Source organism: Copadichromis virginalis, linkage group LG23, assembly GCF_057382275.1.
Source record: "Copadichromis virginalis isolate Kocher_CV1m ecotype Utaka linkage group LG23, C_Virginalis_male_GT1.1, whole genome shotgun sequence".
Taxonomy (NCBI): Eukaryota; Metazoa; Chordata; class Actinopteri; order Cichliformes; family Cichlidae; genus Copadichromis; species Copadichromis virginalis.
The window spans coordinates 19,358,392-19,381,730 of record NC_140639.1 but is presented as its reverse complement, the minus strand read 5'-3'; the positions used below and the strand labels follow the sequence as shown (position 1 = coordinate 19,381,730).

At 42.1% G+C, this 23,339-nt stretch overlaps 2 long non-coding RNA genes across 3 annotated transcripts; one reads left to right on the top strand and one right to left on the bottom strand.

The window, feature by feature from the left end:
* The first annotated feature begins 685 nt into the window (after nt 1–685).
* Nucleotides 686–3,172, top strand: LOC146680694 (uncharacterized). 2 transcript variants are annotated; one of them, XR_014917940.1, is made up of 4 exons: nt 686–898; nt 1,123–1,280; nt 1,707–1,764; nt 2,698–3,172. It is a non-coding gene; the product is annotated as an uncharacterized LOC146680694 (long non-coding RNA). The 2 variants fall into 2 exon arrangements; XR_014917939.1 differs by lacking the exon at nt 686–898 and having other exon boundaries at nt 1,040–1,280.
* Nucleotides 3,173–5,861: 2,689 nt separating this feature from the next.
* LOC146680693 (uncharacterized) lies at nt 5,862–6,848 on the bottom strand. The gene is made up of 3 exons (XR_014918138.1): nt 6,615–6,848; nt 6,027–6,362; nt 5,862–5,884 (listed from the first exon to the last, which is right to left on the bottom strand). It is a non-coding gene; the product is annotated as an uncharacterized LOC146680693 (long non-coding RNA).
* Between the last annotated feature and the right edge of the window lie 16,491 nt (nt 6,849–23,339).

The window sequence follows — 23,339 nt, the reverse complement described above, 5'->3', positions numbered from 1 at the left end:
CTCCGGACTAAGACCACCAGGTACCGGAACAGCTTCTTCCCCACAGCTGTCAGACTCCTGAACTCTGCCTCCTGACATCTGACCCACGTTAACTCATGGACTGAACATACACACACCCACAATGGACAACTGTACCCTCAAACACACAATAATAACATGGACTGAACCACCACTCACAACCACTAGCACTTTATATAGCCTCTGTAGAAACTATCTACACCCTCACTTATCTTAACTGCACTACTGTATAGCTCTGTGTAAATAATCATTCTGTACATTCGATAATCTTTAATCCTACAACTGTTTACAACTTGCATAGTTCCCATTTCTGTATAGCTGTATATCTCAGATTCTGTAAAGTTATTTATTTCATTTCATATTCTGTATAGTTTTTCATATTTATATCCTGTTCATATCCTGTACATAGCTTGTACTCACTACAGCCTGTACATACTTATAGTTATAGAATATTCACAACATACTTCATACCGTGTACATTATAACATACCATAATAGACCCATTTCTGTAATATACTCACATATCTATATTATTGCTAATATATATTGTAATATATCTATATCACTAAAGCACTTCTGGATGGATGCAAACTGCATTTCGTTGCCCTGTACCTGTGCATGTGCAATGACAATAAAGTTGAATTCTATTCTATTCTATTCTAATCAAAATGTAAGTAATAATTATAAAATGGGAAAGCAGAAATAAGTGTGACATAAATGTAAATGTGTGAGCTGACATAGAGGACAGCTACATGTAGTCTGAAAAACCTTTGTTGTCAAGTTTGCAGGTATATCAGCACGAGACATTCTTACATAGAAGAGACATTAAAGTCTCTAACTCAGTGAAGCATTATTGGTCCCGTCTGTTTGGATAAATATAGTAAGTTGATGTATGTGCATTTATTGACACATTTTCTTAAGTGCTTATCCAGTTCAGGATCACAGTGGAGCTGCAGCTGGATATGTTCACTAAATAAACCTTACAAAAGTCAACAATAAACCTGCATCCATGTACGTTGTTGTCCACAGGATGAGAAAATCAAGCTGGAAGACTGTGGAACATGTTAATAAATGTTTGTGTGTTTATGCCTGTGTCTTTCACAGGAGGCGCTGGAAGGTTTCCCTAATAGTTCCTGGTGAATCAAAGCAGAACCATAAAGATTGCTGGACTGCATGATGACCTTACCCCTGAGCAGTCATCCTGTTAAAGGAGGAACCAGTTAGAAGCTGTTTTCAAAGTAGCTGAGCAGATTTCATCTCAAGTAAGCGATTAACTGTTTGTTCATCTGTTCTGCCACTTAAAGAGCATTTAAGGACGTCTTTTGAGTGTCCAGTTGAATTAATTCTACTGGCTCTCATGATCATTTGTTATTATAGACATATTTTTCATGTTCATCCAGCTATTTAGTAAATTCTATCTATTTAGTAATATCCGTCAGCTATAAAATGTAATATAAATATAAAAATATCTAAATATCTCCTGTCCTTTATGTTTTAATGATGTAAGTCTGTTATCGTGTTACATTAGCATTCCTCACATATCAATGAGATGCTGTACAGTACAATCCTACTGACACAGCAGAGGGATAACGACGGCTATTCAACATCGTTACACGACACATTCGAGCTGCATGACGCAGACAAAGTGACTAAATCATCTTTTTTGTGGTTTATTGTCTTCAAACCAGCAGACAAAGCCGATTGCAGAAGATGTCAGAGAAGAACTTCAGGCCGTGGACTGAAAAGGTATTTTTGTCTTGTTATCAAAAGACATTTGGAGTGACGGCTTCTACAACTGGTTGTGCTGAAGCAAAGCTTACAGTCTAAGAAATCTCAGTGTTGATATTCAGCACAAAGAGAAAAGCTCACTTGTTTGAATTTATTTACAATCATAGTTTTATAAATTCTGACTGTAAACAGCTTTACAGCTTTGATATTGTTTGACACTCGATATCAGGTGATAGGGTTTAATTTAAAGGTTTCTGTGTCCCAATGAGCCATTTACACTGACCAGTGTCAGTTTAACTGTAACACAATCATTATTTAGTTCCAACAGAGAAATAACTGAATGTAAAAATGGCAGCCCTCAGGCCAGGTTTATAGAGATATATGCATGCATTATGAAATTTATGTATCCCAGATAATTGTTATTCATCTAGTCATGGCAGACCTACCTCTTCCTCCCAAGTTAACTGCAACCCAAAAGAACTAGTGGGGCTATTTACACACTCACAGCCAGTGTGGGGTAAAAAGAGCCACCAAAAAGCTGTCAGCCACAGATGTGCTATAAGAGTTAGAAACTCTACTTATGGAGAACTTTCTAAGTCTAACAGGGGACAGGTACTCCTGCCCAAATAACATGATATAACCCCACATACAGCCCAGCCATAAAATGAACCAAGTCATTTAGTTAAAGACAGCATGGGACCAAATGCCTGCATCAACCTGACATTTCTTCCTCCTGAATTAAATGAATGAATGGATGAAAGTTAAATGACTACAAACCTAAAGCCACTAGTTCCCACACTGGAGCTCCCTGACACTGTGTGTTAACCGTATTTAGCTTGTGTCAACAGTTGTAACAGGCTAAGCCACCTGAGACACTGCATTGAATTTGTTCCTGTCTTAATGATTTCAGCTGACTGGTTTCAGCTCAGATGTTCTGCTTTTTCCTTTCAGTAGATCAAAGCAGCTCGTGCTCCTTCTGCTTCCAATTTAGAAGAAGAAGAAGAATGCTTCAGCGAAGTGGCGTTCATGGTCTCAGTGAACAGTCACGGTCACACACTGCATGTGGTTTTAAAAGCAACATGTCTGTTCACCACAACAATGGAGATGTGTAATATTAGTGCAGCTACGGTTTGTTCTTGAACATCAGTTCTGTTTTCTACTTTGATCACTTAGACCAAAAAAGTGTTGTTTTCAGATTCTTTCTTTTACATCTATAAACCACCTGTTCATTTTTTATTACAATTAGTTTCACATAAATGTTAGTGTTTCCTTTATGATCTTTTAATGCTTACACTACACTGTACACATTAGAGACATTTCTGTTACCTGTTTCTGTTGACTCAGAGTTGTGAAATGTTCTTTTATTTGATGCACAATATGAAGTTCATAATTTTCTTACAAATAAAACTCTAATGACAAACATGAACAGCTGTGCTTATTTCTGAGACATGAGTTTTTGAATGTGTTCATATTTAGACAGTGTGCATCTGTATGCTGAAACTGTAATGGTGAACCTGAGGTGATGGTCAACAGAAGGCAAATATATATCAATATAAAACAATATTGAAGTAATGTCTTTACCCTCTGCAGCGTGTGCATGCAATCACCTTATTCACTGTAGTAAACGTGCACCGCTAGCTCACGTGACTGACTGTCTCCATGGTTACATCGTATATTATTAGCTATGTAAACAGCTTCCATAGATACCGCCATAGCTCTCTGCAGCTGTAACACTTTCACACTTTGCAAATCATTTCACATTTTTGATAGTTATGAAGACAGAATATGTTTTTAAGGTCAAGCTAGGCGGTTGCTATGGTGGTTGCTGTGGACTTGGGTGGACCGCGTCCGATTCCTGTTGTTAGCTGTCCGCCGTAGGAAGGCTGCGTTCCATTTACAAGTAGTGACAGTCTGCCGCAACTCGAACTGAAACCCCGCTTTGTTCTTTAATTATAGGCCTTTTATGGCCGTTCATGACCAGTGTTGGGTAAGTTACTTTAAAATAGTAACTTAGTTACATTACTAGTTACTTCTCTCAAAAGTAACTCAGTTACTTCAAGTTACTCGTTACTTTCAAAGTAACTAGTTACTAGGGAAAGTAACTTTGGTTTTACTCAGAATTCTCTTGTTAATGTGTTTCTTCCATAACTTTGCCAGTCTTCTAGCTTGCTTACTTGCCACAAGTGCACTGTGCCACCTACCAATAGAAAGGAAAAGATAATGTGCATATTTCCACGAGAGAAATCCCACACCTGGACCGTCATTGACTGCTGCCATGATTCTAGCCTACGTCACAGCGTCATGTGAGCCTTTTACATCCAACACAAAAACTGCAGTCGTGGTGCTTTCGATTGTACTCACAACTCGGAAATTCTGCCTTCTGAATAGGAAGATGTAGGAAACACCAGACTGCAGATGAGCTGCTTACAGGGCTGGACTGGGACAGAAAATCAGCCCGGGCATTTTGACTAGAGACCGGCCCACCATTATAGGAAAAATCATAAAGCCTTTGAATGAAAACAAACACTGTTGTGACAGTGATGTACACTGTTCTGATGGTATATATGCATCAATCTATCAATCGTTTGTTGTAAGATTCAGATAATTATTTTTTAAAAGCGAGACATTTTAAATGAGAATAAGAAAGAAAAGTATTTCTTTGTGCCCCCCTTTCCCTGTTAATGCCCTACATGCCCCCCTGGCAACACTTTGCTAGACCCGCCCCTGCACAGTTACCAGCTGTCAGCTACTTAGAAAAGGATCCTGGTGTTATTTGTCTCTCAGAAACAGTTCATAACTTCCCTTCAACTCATTCATGTCACCTAAAAGGTAAACCTGTTTCTCCATCACCTGTTCAGCTCTGGTGATTCAGTAAGGACATCTCCTGGTTTCATCTTCATGTTTCCCTCTCACCAGATAACCAAACCATATCATGACCAGCAGCTTTACAGCTGTGGCTCCAGCAAACATCAGCTGATACTAGAAATTAATATTAAATAAATTCTAACAACAGCTAATCAAGCTTAAACGTGCTGCTGTTGTTTAGCGCGACTGATCAGAAACATGCTTGTCAGACTCTCACAGCAAAGGATCAGACTCACTGTGCATGACAGCTCGGGCCAATGATGTCTGTTAGATTGTCAGTTGTTTAGTGCTTCTGTACAGTGAGGGTCACCATCTCTATTTCAGAATAATTAATATGCAGAAAACACTAAAAGTTGATTGTCTTCCGATATTCTAGCATAATTAAAAAACTTTGACTTTATAAGTACATATTATTAGTCCTAATGCCAGTATGATTCTTCATAACTCCTGCTTTGAAATACTGAACTTTAAAATTTACCTGATGAAAGATCATTTACAGTGGCACTCTGTCAGGATCATTCTGACTGTAAGATCACTGAATTAATCTGAATCCTTCTGAAATGTGCTGTGAATGAATGCTGATGCAACTCACTGTGGGAAAGCTGTTAATAAAATGAATCTGTGACACATGCAACACATTCACAGAGGAAGAGGACACAAAGAGAGGACACGCAGAGGCTGTGTTGAAGTCAGAAATCCAAATCTTTAGTCAAAAACAGGCAGCGGTAACAAATAGGAAGACAAGCAATCCATCAAACAGTCTACAGGGTCAAACATACAGAGAATTCAAACGGCAGTAAAAAATAACTGGACACTGAAAAACTTAAAGCAATAAAAGGAAGCAGCGCAGTATATTCACTGAATTATCATCAATTACAAAAGAGAAAAACGACCATTTCTAAGGATTATTTTCTTAAATGCAGTTGGAGTGTGGCTGGTAAAGATGGAAACATACAGAATGTAAACTGTGTGAGTTTGCTGAACTTTGTTAGTAACAAATGAGGTAAAAAAAAACAACCCCAAAACAGACAAAACACAGAAAGAGGCTCTCAGTATTCATTAATAATTAGAAAGAAAAATTCTGGTCGTGGATTTTTACAGTCTTAGTTCCGCTCGCTGTCATCATTATAATCATCATGATCAATGGCGAGGTCCTGAGGTGGGCGGGGCTGTCTCTGGTGATGTCACCATGAAGGAACAGCATCTGGCACGTGTTGGTGAAACATCTCAGTACACTGGTATAGTTTCCCCTCCAGCTGTTTGACATTTGACACTTCAACATTAAGGGGAAGAAGAAGAAACAGTGTTAGGTCAGGTGACCACATAGTTTCTAAAGTAACTGACAGGAAGTAACCAGGCCGTTAGAAATGGATGGCATGTGTTTAGAGTTACTGGAGTTGGGTAACTCTACTTACCAAAAGCAGCAGCACACAGATGAAGGATCAGATGCTGAATGTTGCAGGAACATGCTCATGTGCGGTGGTCATTCAATGCTGCTCCGGCAGGTTAGACAGTCCAAGACTGATATGCTGCCCATCTGAGAGTTTGAAAACACACATGCAAAGATTTATTTTGTATTACAGTCAAAGTTGGATGTTCATTTTTGTCCTTTAAAAATGTTTGTGTATTTGAAAGCGCTAACATTTAAGAATGACTTGGATTGTCTCCTTTAAAGGGGAGACAAGTGTATCCACTGATCTACGTCACTTAAACAGGATGATGACTCCTCTCCCCCTCACTCAGAAACACTCCTAATATAACCAAGCAAATAAATAATATTGAAGATTTACTTACATCATTACAAAAACGTCAAAAACATCTCCCTTTGATTCTATTTCTCCATTCCTGCTGAACATCAGGCAACAAATATCTCAATAAATCACAGTAAAATGTAAAGCACATGTTTTCTCTGCTTTGTCTAACCTCTGCAGAGCCTCTGTCAAGAAAAACATAACTGTAAGCATAAAACAAATATACATTTCATAACACGTCACTGGACAAACCTCGGTCAGTTGATTTCCTCTGTGCAGTGCAGACGAGCATCAGTCAGCAAGTCAAGGTGGTGAGATGGACTGGTGTCCTTTGTGACTCTGCTGGTTCTTCTGAGGAAACACCACCGTCTCTCCACACCGTCACCATCTGTGAGCACAAACTGCTGCTCTGCCAGCATGTAGGAAATCACATATCACACACACAGGGGTGAAGAAACATCAGAGCTCAACTTTGGATACTTTAGATCCAAACAGATCAAAGCAGCTCTTAGCTTCAGCAATCAGTGAGCAGACAAACAATGATACCAAACTGGCGTGCTGATCCAAGATGGCGCCGAGTATGGCAGCCTCGTCGCGAGCTCCCCCAAGCAACAGCTTTTTTCTGTGCTTAATTTTACTTTTCCTTCATTTTTTCTCGAGTAGCACATGTCTCCTTGTGTACGACCGACAAACCTTACTGGACATAAAAGACGGTCTTTCTTATAACTTTCCGGAGTTAACGTTTTGCAACACGGACGCTCCGTTTGCAGACCCCCCATTCATCTCACCGAGACGCCTTTGTTCTCTGGCCCTGGAGGCCGCAAACGCCGACGCAGAGGGAGAAGATCTGGCGTTCTGGTTCGACTGAGACGGCGCACTAACAGACCACCGTTACCCAGTTTATTACTGGCTAATGTGCAGTCTCTGGAGAACAAGCTGTGCGAGCTTCGGGCACGGATCTCATTCCAGCGAGAGATGCAGGACTGCTGCGTGATCTGCCTCACAGAAACCTGGCTATTGGACAAGGTACCGGACTCCGCAATACAACTACCGGGGTTCTCCGTGCATCGCGTGGACAGGTCACAGGATCTTACTGGGAAAAGCAGAGGCGGTGGTGTATGTTTCATGATCAACAACAGCTGGTGTGATTATGCGAACGTGCACCCGGTCAAATCCTTCTGCTCACCGGACCTGGAGTACCTGATGATTAAGTGCCGGCCATTATTACGGCTGTTTACATTCCCCCACAAGCCGACACTGACCGTGCACTCAGGGAACTGTACAGCGCGATCAGCAGTGAGGAAACCGCACACTCAGAGGCAGCGTTTATCACAGCCGGAGACTTTAATAAGGGAAACCTGAAGAAAGTCTCACCCAAACTCCACCAACACATCCATTTTAACACTCGTGGAGACCGGCTACTCGACCACTGCTACACCTCTTTCCGGGATGTGTACAAAGCCCTCCCCCGCACCCCATTCGGCCAATCAGATCACTGCTCCATCCTGCTCCTGCCCGCCTACAGGCAGAAGCTGAAACAGGAAGCTCCAACCCGGAGGGCGGTGCACTGTTGGACGGACCAATCGGAGTCTGCGCTGCGGGACTGTTTTGATCACGCGGACTGGGAAATGTTTCACGTGGCTGCTAGGGACATTGATGAGTACACAGACTCAGTCTGCGGATTTATCAGAAAATGCGTGGAAGATGTCGTCCCATCCAGAACAGTTAAATCCTTCCCAAATCAAAAACCCTGGATTAACGGAGATGTTCGCGCGGCACGGAGCACCGCCTTTGCCTCCGCGAACACATCGGACTACAAACACGCACATTACCAACTCCGGAAGACGATCAAAGCAGCCAAACGTGAGTACAGGGACAGGGTGGAGCAACAGTTTGACAACCCTCGGAGTATGGGGCAGGGACTAAACACGATCACAGACTTTAGAGGGAAAACCAGCACACCGCAGACCACGGCCTCTCTGTGTGAGGATCTAAACGTATTCTACGGTAGATTCGACACAGCGAACACCATGAGACCAGACAGTGTGCGCACCGCGGATGACGTCAGTGCGCACACTGTGTCTGAGGAGGATGTGCGGAAGTGCTTCAGGAAGGTGAACGCACGCAAAGCTACTGGTCCGGACGGGATTCCCGGCCGCGTCCTCAAGTCATGCGCGGATCAGCTGGCTGGAGTGTTCACGCACATCTTCAACCTTTCCCTCTCTCTGTCTGTAGTCCCAGCCTGCTTCAAAATGGCCACCGTCGTCCCTGTACCCAAATCCTCCACCATCTCCTCATTGAACGACTGGCGACCTGTAGCCCTGACCCCCATCGTAAGCAAATGCTTCGAGAAGCTGGTCAGGGACTTCATCTGCTCTGCACTACCCGACTCACTGGACCCTCTACAGTTTGCATACCGCCACAACAGGTCCACTGATGATGCCATAGCCCTGACACTACATACTGCCCTGTCACACCTGGAGAAGAGAGACACGTATGTGAGAATGCTGTTTGTAGATTACAGCTCAGCATTCAATACCATCGTTCCCTCGAAGCTGGACAGGAAACTGCAGGATCTAGGACTGAGTAGCTCCCTCTGCAGCTGGATCCTTAGCTTCCTGTCTGACAGACGCCAAGTGGTCAGACTGGGCAGCATCACCTCATCCCCCATCACACTGAACACTGGTGCTCCACAGGGGTGTGTACTGAGCCCTCTCCTGTACTCACTCTACACCTACGACTGCACAGCCACTAACAACTCCAACATCATTGTGAAGTTTGCGGACGACACTACAGTGGTGGGTCTTATCACCAACTTTGATGAGACGGCTTACAGGGAGGAGGTCAGCGCCCTGACCCACTGGTGTCAAGACAACCACCTCACCCTCAACGTCGCAAAGACAAAGGAGTTGATAGTGGACTTCCGGAGGTGCAGAGAAGTACACACCCCCATCACCATCAACGGCGCTGCTGTGGAGAGAGTGAGCAGCTTCCGGTTCCTTGGTGTACATCTGGCTGAGGATCTTACGTGGTCAGTACACACAAACAAAAGAGTGAAGAAGGCGCAGCAGCACCTCTTCTTTCTCAGGAGACTGAAAAGATTTGGCATGAGCCCCCGCATCCTCAGGACCTTCTATCACTGTGCCATTGAGAGCATCCTCACTGGATGCATCACCACCTGGTATTGTCATGATTCGGCTGTGTGGCAGGCAGGAGAAGGACCCAAATGCAAACTCACGGAGACGAAACGTAAACTCAAAAACACAGCTTTAATGCTGGCAAAGGGTGAAACACAAAAACAGTACTACACTAAACTGGGAAAGCTAAACATAAAGTAAACCAGGAACCACGGGGAGAATCACACACAGCATGAGGGAGACTACGACACTGACAAAGAGAAACACAGGGCTTAAATACACAGAGGGATAACGAGGGAATGAGACACAGAAGGAGGGCACAGCTGGGAGAAATCAGGACTGACGAGACAAGCAAAGCAGGACACATTCACATAAGACACGGAACTTCAAAGTAAAACAGGAAGGATCACATAGAGACGCGAACTTGACACAGTGGAGACAGCAACTAAGAAACACAGAGACATAAACCATAAGGCAGAGGACTCTAAGAACCGAAAGACACAGAGGGGAAATCAAACATGCAGACACAGACTTACACAGAACAGAGGGGACACAGAGAAACATGAAGGGCAAGGGATCGAAACTAGAAACCATAAAATAACTCACACAAGTACAATATTACAAACATCACAAGGAACTAAAAACGCTGGGTCAGGGGACCCAGGACCATGACAGGTATGGCAACAGCACCGCCTACAACTGCAAAGCTCTCCAGCGAGTAGTGTGGTGCTCTGAACGGATAATTGGAGGTGAGCTTCCCTCCCTACAAGACATCTACAGGAAGCGCTGCCTGAGGAAAGCGGGGAGGATCATCAAGGACTCCAGTCACCCCAGCCATAAACTGTTCAGACTACTTCCCCCAGGAAGGAGGTTCTGCAGCATCCGGTCCCGTACCAGCAGACTGAGAGACAGCTTTTTCCATCAGGCCATCAGACTGCTGAACACGTCATAGACACCTCAGCTTCACTACTGGAACTTTAACATTATGCACTCCATACTGTACAGTAATGCCACTGTTTTGCACATGTCTCAACTCTGTATATTTTTATATATTTTATTTATTGTTTACTCTATTTAATTTGTAAAATATGTGTACACACACACACACACACACGTAGAAAAATATTTAGTATACACATCCAGAAATGCATATACTATTATATATTGTACATATATTTATTAGTTTCAGATGTAGCCATTCTTGTATTTTGCTTGTTTACATTATTGTATTTTGCACAACTCTGTTGCTTGTGAAGCTCGCACATAAGAATTTCACTCACATGTGCTGTACCAATGTACCTGCACATGTGATGTGACAATAAAAGTGATTTGATTTTTGATTTGATTTTGATTCTGTATGAATACAATATGGTATTTTCAATACAGGTGTCAAATTAATTTATTAAAACTAATACAGATATATGTATATTTTTTGATAATTTAATTTGCTAAATTATAAGAATATATATATATATATATATATATATATATATATATATATATATATATATTCATTTAACAATTGCAACTGAAAGAAATTAAATATTGAACAAAAATATATTGTCACATTCTGAGCATGCTCAGCACGCTGACAGACTTGAAGTTGCTACAGATTTTAAGAAGTGATAATTATAGGGAAGAAACTTCTTTTTTTCATCTGTTTAATCAAGCATTTGATGCCTCAGATGTCTCAGTCTATAGCATTCTGCAACTACAACTAACCTGAAGCTTGGATTTGGCTGCAGGTGCCCCTGTACATCCTTCTCAACATGTGGGTATCATTTAATCACACTTCTTCCTGAGCTTTGCGTCATCACAAGACCAAAGGTGGCATCTCGTGTCACAGTCTTATCATTATCCAGAAGAAACATTTGAAGAAACATCATGGAGAAGAAACATTTACGCGCCTCCTGGTTTTGCTTTCTGATCCTGCAAAAAGACTGAGGACAACAAAGCCCAGAGAACACGAGATACACAACATCCAACATTCAGACTCAACAGCCTCCATAAATGAAGAGCACCAGGTTGGTTCAGTTATAGTAGATATAAGCATACTTCACATTACTGGGTATGAATAATAATGAGGAGGCAAACTTTGAAGATGCAGAGCATGATGTCCCATCATCAGACTGTAAACAAACATCCACCAGGCTTCTTTGTTGCCAAAATTGATGATTCTCCTATCAGGGATCAGTAGCGTGTATTAACCTGTGGTATAAGCAGCAGTCACTGAAATATTACTCTTTCAGATAAGAAATCTAGCACATAAAAGCCAGGGTGGGAGGGATCTCTGCAAACTGACTTACCTCTGCAAGTGTGAAGCTCAACAAAAATCTGACTCTCCAGTCACAGACAAACAAAAACCTCCAGCTGGGAGATAGAAAACGCTGTCTGGGTCTTGCTGGATGTTGCTGGTCAGAGTCCACACATTAGCAGAGTGCTTCTTGGTCCCACTGACCCATGTGGACAGTGACTGTGGAGAACTGTTCTGGAAAACAGAGAAGAGAATTAAAATAACAAAAAGCCAAACAGGATTTCCACAAAGACTCTCTTGGAATCAGCAATCAAAAAATCACTGGTTCATATTTCAATTAAATATGAACAGGTTCCTTAAATGTGCGCAGTTCAGATCTGATTTAATTTAATTTCCTTCACACAGCACATTCGTCCAGGCTGACAGGTAAACATAGAATTAATCTCAGGTAACATGACTCATAGTAGAGATTCAGTAAGAAAGATTGCAGGCTCTAATATTATTACCACACAATCCAAGGACACACCAACAGATTTGTAGAACTATTTAAACAAATGTCTTCTGAATATTAAATTCAGGTCCACAGTGGGGGGGTGTCGTGGAATTTTTTAAATAAAGTCTGCAACACAGAAAGAGCTGTGATCAAGCTATTTATTACTGCGCCAACACACATCAAACATCACAGTTCAGTCATGTCAGCGCTGCCACAGAAGTGGTGCTCCTCCTCCTTTATGCATTCCAAGGAAGAGGAAGTTAAACTGATCCTACCACACTTCAACGGATCAATGGTTATGCTGTTTTGTGCCCTTGGCCTTATCAGCACCTGTAAAGGGAGTTGTTTTCTCAAACTGCTGACGCTGAAGTAAGTTCATCTAGTTTTAGAAACTTTCACTGAACAGTCTATAACAGTGTCACAACTAAGCATATGCATAAGCACTTAAATACTTTAAATGAGAATAACAGAAAATTTCTATTACAGAGGCTAGAGCCTGTCCCAGTAGTCATAGGTAGAACACACCTGGACAGGTCACCAGTCTGTCAGAGGACTAACACAGAGACAGACATCAGAGTAACAAATCTATTTAAAATTAATGTAAGTTTGCTGCAGCTGTATGTATGAACATGTGTTTCTGTGCTCACAGTCCACCTCTCAGGAACACAGCTGGGATTGTATTTTACACTGACCCTGGGTCAGTATAAGTATCATACAGTTTAAATGAAGCACTGAAACTTGCACATATTTATTATAGATGCAGTGAAGCTAATCGAGATATTTGCTGTCAATCTGTGGCTGCGATTAAACACTTTACTGGAAACTTTATTAACTAGTAACTTCATCAGTCATGACAGAAGCTAATATTTCTGTGCTAACATCGTTTAAACAGTAACAGCTTTACTCCAATATAAGCTAACGTTTACACCGTAACTTTAAGCTAGCACCATAAAGACGGTAAAACACGTAATAATATCTACAAATGCATCTTAAAGCTGTTATATTAGCACTCTGTGTATTACTAACATAACCACATTAACATTACTGACACTCGCTGACTTTTAATAGTCATTCTATAAATGCTGTCCGTTTAAATGGTCTTACCTGTACACACCGCATATCCACCGGATTCCAGCCAGAGTGGATTCTGGAGTCTCCCACTCTCCTGTTAGTGATCCTCCATCTGGATGGATGAGAACAACCTTCTGAACAATCTAGCAGGAGATGGTCCATATCTATGGGACTGATTTGTGCTAATAACGCCCATTGTATGGACTGATAACAGCCGAAGCGGGTGAATAAAGTCACCCAGTAGCTAGCTGTGCCATTACCCAGCATACATCACTCACTCCGTAAATGCAATAAACGATACAAAAGTATCGTTCTACCTGTTTTTCAGGTACCGGTAGTTGTTTACATTATATAATTTATTGTGTTCTGTATACGTCACTACAATGTGATTTGGAAAATGTTTAAATATACCGACAACAGGCACTTCCGCGGCAATCTCTTCAATCGGAGGACCCTTCACGTCAATTCCCGATGCGAGAGGGGTACCCTGCGCGTCCATAAGTGAAGCAGAGGGAGCCTGACCATGCGTCACACGTTTGACGAGTTGGGAGTGAGAATGTGTTGATAAGTCACATAAAGGGTGGGGCACGTTTGGGTTCACCTGAAACCTTGGCTGACCCACACCCGTTTTTACACCTTGGCTTGTGTGATTAGGCAAAACGATCAATCTCAAGGGACACTCCCAATGGGGCTTACATATCTGGGACTCTCCACCATTTGCTCTTAGAAATGAAGAAGCTTCTGAGATAAGAGGTGAAATGTCTTCAAGAAACTTAAACAAAGCTCGTAGATTATCGTGACCTGGATGAGGAGATGCCGGACTAGAGCAGCGCAGATACTGAAGGACCCGTCCCATCCTGGCAACAAACTGTTCCAACTTCTGCAATCTGGTAGAAGGTTCCGCATCTTCTGGGCAAGGACAGAGAGACTCAAGAGGAGCTTCTATCCCCAAGCCATCCGTGCCCTAAACACACACACCCGCCCTCTCACATCATCTATAATTGACTGAGACAGGACTCTTCCAGACACTAAACCAAGGCACAATGTACATTTCAATTCCTTTAATTTTAAATATGTTTATATTGTCTATCCTGTAAAATAGTCAGATGTCTATTCACATTAATGTACAGAATTCACCTGCTTGCTGCTACTACTTCACATTCAGCCAATGTATATATATATATATATATATATATATATATATATATATATATATATATATATATATATATATATATATTAGGGGTGCAACGATATTCGTATCGATATTGAACCGTTCGATACAGTGCTTTCGGTTCGGTACGCATATGTATCGAACAATACAATTTTTTTCAATTTTTTTTTTTTTTTTTTGTGTCCCGTTTGGATCTATAGCCATCAGAATTGTTGTCTTGAGGCCAAGAAAGATGCCAAGAGGATTTATTTTAAGTGGATCATCATATTGGTCCATTTGATTGACCTTTATTATAATTATGAATTTATTTTATTTTCAGTTGCAAACGGGACAGACATGACTGTGGGATAGGACAGGGGGAAAGAATGAAAGAAAGAGGGGGAGAGAAAGAAAGAAAACCAAAGGGGAGAAAAAAAAAAGAACAATACAAAATTTGTAATTTATTTTATAAGTGGACCTCCCCACCCTCATTCAGATCTGGCGTTTGGAATTATTTTGGTTTTCATGTGACGTATGACCCTGAAGGTAAGCGAGTCATGGACTAAAGTAAAACAGTATGTTGGATGTGCCATGCAATGCTCAATTACATGGGTGGGAGCTAGTGTGTTAGCGCAGTTAGCTCGTTAACGTGTTGGCCGTCTAGCCCCTCTGTATAGGGTAGCTCGTTAACGGAGATGTGCCGTGTTGTGGCGTTAAGGTTATTTCAACGAGATTAACCTGAAAGCACTAGTGGGAACACAACGAATATGACTGCACATTTACACCGACATCATCCTAGTGCAAAGACAAAAACAACAAGCATGCATGCTACAAACTTTAGCCGAGTCATTTAGACAGCTGTTAGCACAGGATTCTCCTTATGGAGACCTGATATGTTTAATATGCTGCTGAGAATATAGCCCAGAAGAAGCGGATAGTATAGCTTTTATTTTGGAAAGAGACATTTCTCTGTAATAAACTCTCTTTTCCAAAGATGAGTGATTCCTCAATCAGATACAGGGCTCGCAATATCGCTAGCCCGACGTCCCGGGGCTATCTCTGCCCTGCCTGTCGGGCTGTTGTAGGAAGGAAAAATATATGTCATTGCTTTTGCATTCTTTCAGAAATGTAGCTGGGTAATTATGTCATTGGGTGAGCCACTGTCAATATGTGACATATTGAAATCGTGTTTGAATTTGCGCTTGTTTTTTTGCTTTCACTTTGCAATCGCGCGAACTGTGTATAGAGAGCGACAGCACTGATCTGTGAGTGATGATAATTTGTGCACCAATTCCTCTGACATCGTCTTATTAATTGTTAGCTTACTATGCAAACATGACAAGTGAAATCTCCCGCAGCTTAAACATGTGAGAGGTTGATCGCGCAGAGAATCGCTTATGTGAGTGCGGCAGGATATATATTTCACTATGATGACCTGGATGACTGAGAACCTTCACAGACAGATATATATTTTAGTTCTGCTGAGCCAAATAAGACAGGTCAGGGTGAAGAAGTGACAGCCAAAGAAAAGCTTACCACAAAACGGAGAAGTTATGACAAATCAGACTATAAGGCAAAAAGAAAGTGCAGCTTTATGGTTTCATGGACAAAAGAATTTCTGTGGCTGCAATATGACGAGCTAAAAAACAACACGCACAAGGGTTAGGGTTAAATTTAAAAACTGTACTTTTGTGTTAAAATATATATTTATAATTTTAATAAATGACAAATTAAAAAGGCATGAACATTTTTTTTTGTATCGAAAAAATATCGAACCGTGACACCAAAGTATTGAACCGAACCGAACCGTGAATTTTGTGTATCGTTGCACCCCTAATATATATATATATATATATATATATATATATATATAACAACTAGTAGCTCAGTGTTCCAACATTCGAAAGAAGGGACTGCTCTCACAGCTAGAGATTGACGAGGTACAACACAAATGCTATGGCAAGGAGGAGTCAGGACGCCAGGTCAGGGGGGCGATATCATCACCCCCACCCGAGATTGGGTACATAGCCCCAAGTGCGATAGGAGAAGGATCGTTGAGTGCGAGAGGAACTGACCTGAAAAATAGGATCATGGCCAAGCTTGAAACCTGGATCCCCCGTAGCCGGTTACCAAGATTACGTGAAGTACCCTCAGAAGGTCTGCTAGATGATGTTAATGCAGCACTACGGGCAATACCTACAACCACGATTACCGACACTAACAAGCTGATCTACAATACGGCAGCAGTGATCAGTGAGATGCTTGGCTACAAGTTGAACAGCCACAAGGGGCAGTACCCTCCATGGAGAAGGAGGCTAGAGGGCAAGATCAAAGTAGCACGGAGGGAGGTTAGCCAACTAACGGAGTTGCAGAAAGGTGCGACAAATAAGGTGCCTAAGAAATACAGCAAGCTGTCCATACCTGAGGCCTTGGAAACTGCCAAGCAAAGACTCACAGCCTTGGCCAGCCGCTTGAGGAGGTACACCAGAGAGATAGAAGGCAGGAGAATAAACCAGCTGTTCTCCACAGAACCAGCAAAGGTGTACTCTCAGTGGCAAGGGAACAATAAGAGAACAGCACCACCAAGGCTGGAGACGGAGCAATACTGGAAGAGCACATGAGAGAAGGATGCAACCCATAACGGCAATGCTCAGTGGCTAGAGGATCTGAGGGCTGACCACAGCGACCTCCCTGAACAGGGTCCAGTAACCATCACAGTGGCAGATATCCAAGAAAGTGTCTCCAGTATGAAGAGTTGGACAGCACCAGGGCCCGACATGGTTCACGCCTACTGACTGAAGAAGCTGACTGCACTCCACGAGCGTCTGGCAGCACAAATGAACCAGCTGCTAGTTAACGAGAGACACCCGGAATGGCTAACTGAAGGCCGGACGGTCCTGATCCCCAAGGACCCCAAGAAGGGACCGGTCCCCTCCAACTACCGACCAATAACCTGCCTCAGTACTACATGGAAGCTCCTGTCAGGCATCATATCGGCTAAGATGAACAGGCACATGGGTCAATACATGAGCGAGACACAGAAAGGAATTGGCAAGGATACCAGAGGCGCAAAACACCAGCTACTGGTAGACAGAACAATCAGCCGAGACTGCAAGACCAGACTGACCAACCTGTGCACTGCCTGGATTGATTACAAGAAGGCCTATGACTCAATGCCCCACAGCTGGATACTGGAATGCCTAGAATTGTACAAGATCAATGGGACCCTAAGAGCCTTCATCAGGAACTCAATGGGGATGTGGCGTACAACACTAGAGGCCAACTCCAAGCCCATAGCACAAGTCACCATCAAGTGCGGGATCTACCAAGGAGATGCTCTGTCCCCACTGCTGTTCTGCATAGGCCTGAACCCCCTCAGTGAGATCATTAACAAGACTGGCTACGGATACCGACTACGGAACGGAGCAGTTGTCAGCCACCTCCTGTACATGGATGACATCAAGCTGTATGCCAAGAGTGAACGAGACATCGATTCACTGATCCACACTACCAGGCTATACAGCAATGACATTGGAATGACGTTCGGACTGGAGAAGTGTAGTTGGATGGTAACAAAGAGAGGGAAGGTAGTCAGAACTGAGGGGATTGAACTACCAGAAGGCAACATTGCAGACATAGAGGACAGTTACAAGTACTTGGGGATCCCGCAGGCGAATGGGAACCATGAAGAGGCCGCTAGAAAAGCTGCAACCACCAAGTACCTGCAGAGGGTCAGGCAAGTCCTGAGGAGTCAGCTGAATGGTAAGAACAAGATCCGGGCCATCAACACGTACGCTCTGCCCGTGATCAGGTACCCTGCTGGGGTAATAGGCTGGCCAAAGGAGGAGATAGAACCCACTGACATAAAGACAAGAAAGCTCCTTACCATGCATGGAGGGTTTCACCCCAAGTCCAGCACCCTGAGGCTGTACGCTAAGCGGAAGGAAGGGGGCCGGGGACTGGTGAGTGTCAGCACCACAGTCCAGGATGAGACAACGAACATCCAAGAATACATTGGGAAGATGGCCCCAACTGACCGAGTGCTCAGTGAATACCTCAGGCAGCAGAAACCCAACAAAGAGGAGGGAGACGAGGAACCATCATGGAAGGACAGGCCCCTGCACGGTATGTACCACCGGCAGATAGAGGAGGTGGCTGATATCCAGAAATCCTACCAGTGGCTGGACAAAGCTGGACTGAAAGACAGCACAGAGGCACTAATCATGGCAGCACAAGAACAAGCTCTGAGCACAAGATCCATAGAGGCTGGGGTCTATCACACCAGGCAAGACCCCAGGTGCAGGCTGTGTAAAGATGCCCCAGAGACAATCCAGCACATAACAGCAGGGTGCAAGATGCTAGCAGGCAAGGCATACATGGAACGCCATAACCAAGTGGCCGGCATAGTGTACAGGAACATCTGTGCCGAGTATAACCTGGAAGTCCCGAGGTCAAAATGGGAGATGCCCCCAAGGGTGGTGGAGAATGACCGAGCTAAGATCCTGTGGGACTTCCAGATACAGACGGACAAAATGGTGGTGGCTAACCAACCGGACATAGTGGTGGTAGACAAACAGAAGAAGACGGCCGTAGTGATCGATGTAGCGGTTCCGAATGACAGCAATATCAGGAAGAAGGAACACGAGAAGCTGGAGAAATACCAAGGGCTCAGAGAAGAGCTCGAGAGGATGTGGAGGGTGAAGGTAACGGTGGTCCCCGTGGTAATCGGAGCACTAGGTGCGGTGGCTCCAGCAGATCCCGGGAACAACATCGGAGATCTCTGTCCAGAAGAGCGCAGTCCTGGGAATAGCTAAGATACTGCGCAGGATATATGTATATATATATATATATATATATATATATATATATATATATATATATATATATATATATATATATATATAATGTTCTTCCTCTACACCCCCCCCCCCCATTTTTTGCACAAGTCAAGGAGCGTGTCAGGCTACATTTCACTGTGTGTTATACTTGTATAACTATGCATGTGACAAATAAAGAACCTTGAACTTGAACTTGAACTTGATTGAGAACCTACACAGACATATCTTTCCCATAGATCCCAAACCAGATGTGGAAGTTATTTTGGAGTCTGGTAGAGCTTCATTTTTCATTTAGCCTATTGTTTGCTGGGTTGTTACTTCTTCAAACCTCTGTTTGAATTTAGAGCATGTCCTTTATTTGTTCTGTTGGGTTGCAGCTTAATATTTTGCTGTACTCTTAGCAATGCTAATTGTCTATGTAATCTTATTCATAAATGATGTATAAGGAAGCTCACAGATCATAGAAGAAGTGTAAAATAAACAAATTCAGAGCAATAAATTCCACAGAAATGTAGCAAAACAAGTCATATATGCAAACTGATATTTCATTTTTTTGAATTTTTTGAAGGTTCAATACACACTTGCAAAATATTTTAGTTTTTTGGCAATTATCTCATGGTTTAGGCTTTAAAGGGTTAAACTATGATAAGAACTAACATTCAGAACACTACAAGGAACAAGGAAAAGATACACAAGTAACAAGTAAAGATGTCAAATGAAGTAATGAGGAAACTGTCCAGTGTTCACAAGGTTCTCACTTAAAAAGCTTAGTGTTCAAGCCACAGTTATTAGAATGAGCTGGTTCACATTCATTTCATAGTTAGTTTGTTGTTTCTGTTTGCAGAAACTACTGATTCATACCACCAGGCAGCCTCCCACTCACTACTTAAGCCCTCTTAATTTACTGGTAGAATACACAGATACACATATACAGTGTATTTAAATACTTGAGACACTGTGTCATACAGCAGTTAAATAAAATCACCTCTAAATTAACTTTGCAGTTGCTGGTTTGTGAAGTGTGTGTAGACTGTCTTCTTGTCACCTTCTTTGGGGTGCTGTTGGAAATTCAGGAGAAAACAAAATTAGCTCAGAAACTTCTGAACTGAACTTCTTACTTGAATGAACCAAGTAAAAAGACTATGGCTAACACTTTCTCTTCAGGTTCAGTGAGATTCCGGTCTGAAAAGTACTTCACCCATTTTTCCTGACTGTCCTCAGGTGTGTGTTCTTCTCTGAGTTGTGTAGGTTCAGACTGAGGAGTGAATGTTCTTGAAAGCAAGGTGTAGAATTTCCTGCGTTGTTTTTCTTTTCCTTTAGAGTGTTCGGCCCGTTGAGCCTTGTCCACAAACGTATATTATATTATATTATATTATATTATATTATATTATATTATATTATATTATATTATATTATACGTCCCATTTTATATTCCACTATAGAGATGGTGTGGTCCTTTGGGTCGTATGTTTGAAGAAATGCAGATAACAAACAAACTCTTCCTGTAATGATGGGAAGTTCACCTCTTCACACTGGCAATAAGTCATGACACTTGGAATATAATTACACAAGGAACTAAGTAGAAGCAGGTGAAACCACTCTAAAGAGGAGAAATGAGGAAACGATAAATGATAAAAACAAAAAGAAACAAGGAAACTTTGCAAAAGCACTCTACCCCAAACTAGTAACTGAGTTACATTCAAACAGGAAGGTCTCTTAAAAACAGAGAAGATATGAGGAAACTGTCATTCATCCGGTGTTAGACCAGGGGTCTAGGCAACCCTAAATGCGGTTCCGGAGCCGCCTGCAGCTCTTTAGTCCTTATACTGCGGCTCCACGTGGTTTGGAAAATAATTATAAGTATTTAACTGAAGTGTATTTTATTTGTGTTATTTTTTTTTTAACTTGTGGTCAAATTGGAAGTTCATTGTGATCTTGAAACATAAAAGTAAAATTATGTTATTATTTTTCATCGCTCAAAATAAGTGTCACACTTGCATAAACCATACCCGCCGAAATGCCATGCATTTATCGAGACTTTCAACCCCAGGTAGGCCAAGGATGGATCTTCGGAGCCACATACATATGTGAGCAGCTATTCTCCTCCATGAACTATGGTAACAACAAACACAGCTCACGCCTCACAGATGACAGCTTACTAGAGACTTCGTACAGCCCCGGTCTGCAGGCGCCCTGCGCAGAGGTTCAGGAACAGGTGTCCCATTGTAAATATACCACGGCAGACCCAACAATGTTTGCATGAACATGCTTTTTTCTTTATTGACCACTTTTCACACATGGTTGGTGTACCCACACAGCCAGCTGTGGTTTTGCAGCTCACAGCCCGGTACACACCAACATGACAGCAGAGAAAGCACAAACTTTAAGCCGGCGAGGCTTGATTGCGGGTGCCGCTTAGGTGCGTCCGCCTCCCCTGCAGCAGCACTGCAGACCACGCTCTGCCGCACACATTAACCACGTAAAATAAATATTTATGCAGATATTTTGCAAATAATTATTTTCCAATTATTAGTAGTATAGTGCTGTTTTCCAATTATTTTTTAAATTCAGGTCAAGGCTCCGCTACAGGCTGCGAAATCCCAAAGGTGATATAAGGGTGACGGCTCACTACAGTTTTTGTTTGCTATATGAATGATTTAACTTCAGCTTCAGCTTTCATTTAAAAGAGACCTTCACCTGGGTGTCTTTCCTTTTTGTTATATTTTTTAAGAGTTCAAAATTTGTTCATTACATAAATAAAATAAAATTTTCTCTGTAGCACTTCTTGTATTTCATAAGCAACAAACTTTAGTTGTTTATAAAGCATAAAGATAAAAAAAACAATAACAGTGTTATCTTCATTTTAGATGTCAAAAAGTATTTGCGGCTCCCAGTGTTTTCTTTTCTATGAAAACTGGGTCCAAACAGCTCTTTCGGTGTTAAGGGTTGCTAACCCTTGGTCTAGACCAGAATACTAAATTTTGCTAGACAAGGGGATGATATCCACTTACGAGGGCATTATAATGCCACTGTTCTATTGAAATTTTGAATGAATATTCTCATTTGTGGCTCTCATTTTTCTTAGAAAAAAAAATCTGTCAAAATAACCCCAATCAAATCTGGTAATTCTTTATTTTTACATTCATCGGGTCCCAATATCCTCAAACATCAAAGAGAAATTAAAAATGCATGCCATGGAAGAGCTCGGGTCTTAGGAGGTTAAAGAAAGAAAGAAACTTAACTCAAAGCGATAAATATTAAAGCAAAACTAAAGGAAAAAGCTCGGAAAACTCGAGAACTCACTTGACAAAAAAACTTCATGAAGAAATTGTATATGGATGCAGCTGTTCTTATCATAAGTTGTGACTCTGGGCTCTAGCTGTAGTATTGTATTTGGGTGTTACTTAACAGTCGTTGAAGAGACCATTGTGTGTGAACTGTAAGGTCGTTTAGTCAGGTAAGATTTCATTCAAGGCTGACAGCACTGGTCTCCTACCCCATGGATAGCATTTTGGTGCAGACAATACAAGGAGCCTCTCCAGAGCAGGTTGTGTTTGAGACAGGAGAGGATCACGTACAAAAGCACTCCCTTCTGAGCAATCACTTTTCAGGTGTGTGTGAGAGGAAGGTCTTTTATTTTTAGACACTGTCCAAGGACTTTGTCTTTCTCTGACAAGCATCAGTAACAAATATGCATCGTTAAGAATTTGTCTAGCTGGCTTGCAAAGCTCATCAGAGCGTGAGCACTGAATGACAGACACTATATTAGGCCTTTGATTGACTACTGCAAGCGCACGTCAAACCTCGATTTGTATTCTTTTCTCAAAGAGGAGAACCTTTCAAGTATAAAGAGAGATTCTACGTGTGCATGTTGACATGCATGGTCTGAAATGACATGCGTCTTTGGCACAACCTCTTTGCATTCACAAGTTGAACAACCTCCAGTTGCAGAAAAATTGCTTGTGTGGAAAGAAGATGGACTGGCTTCTCAGAGATTTTCAGAAGTTTTGAGCAGAGGGGCACCTTTGTGG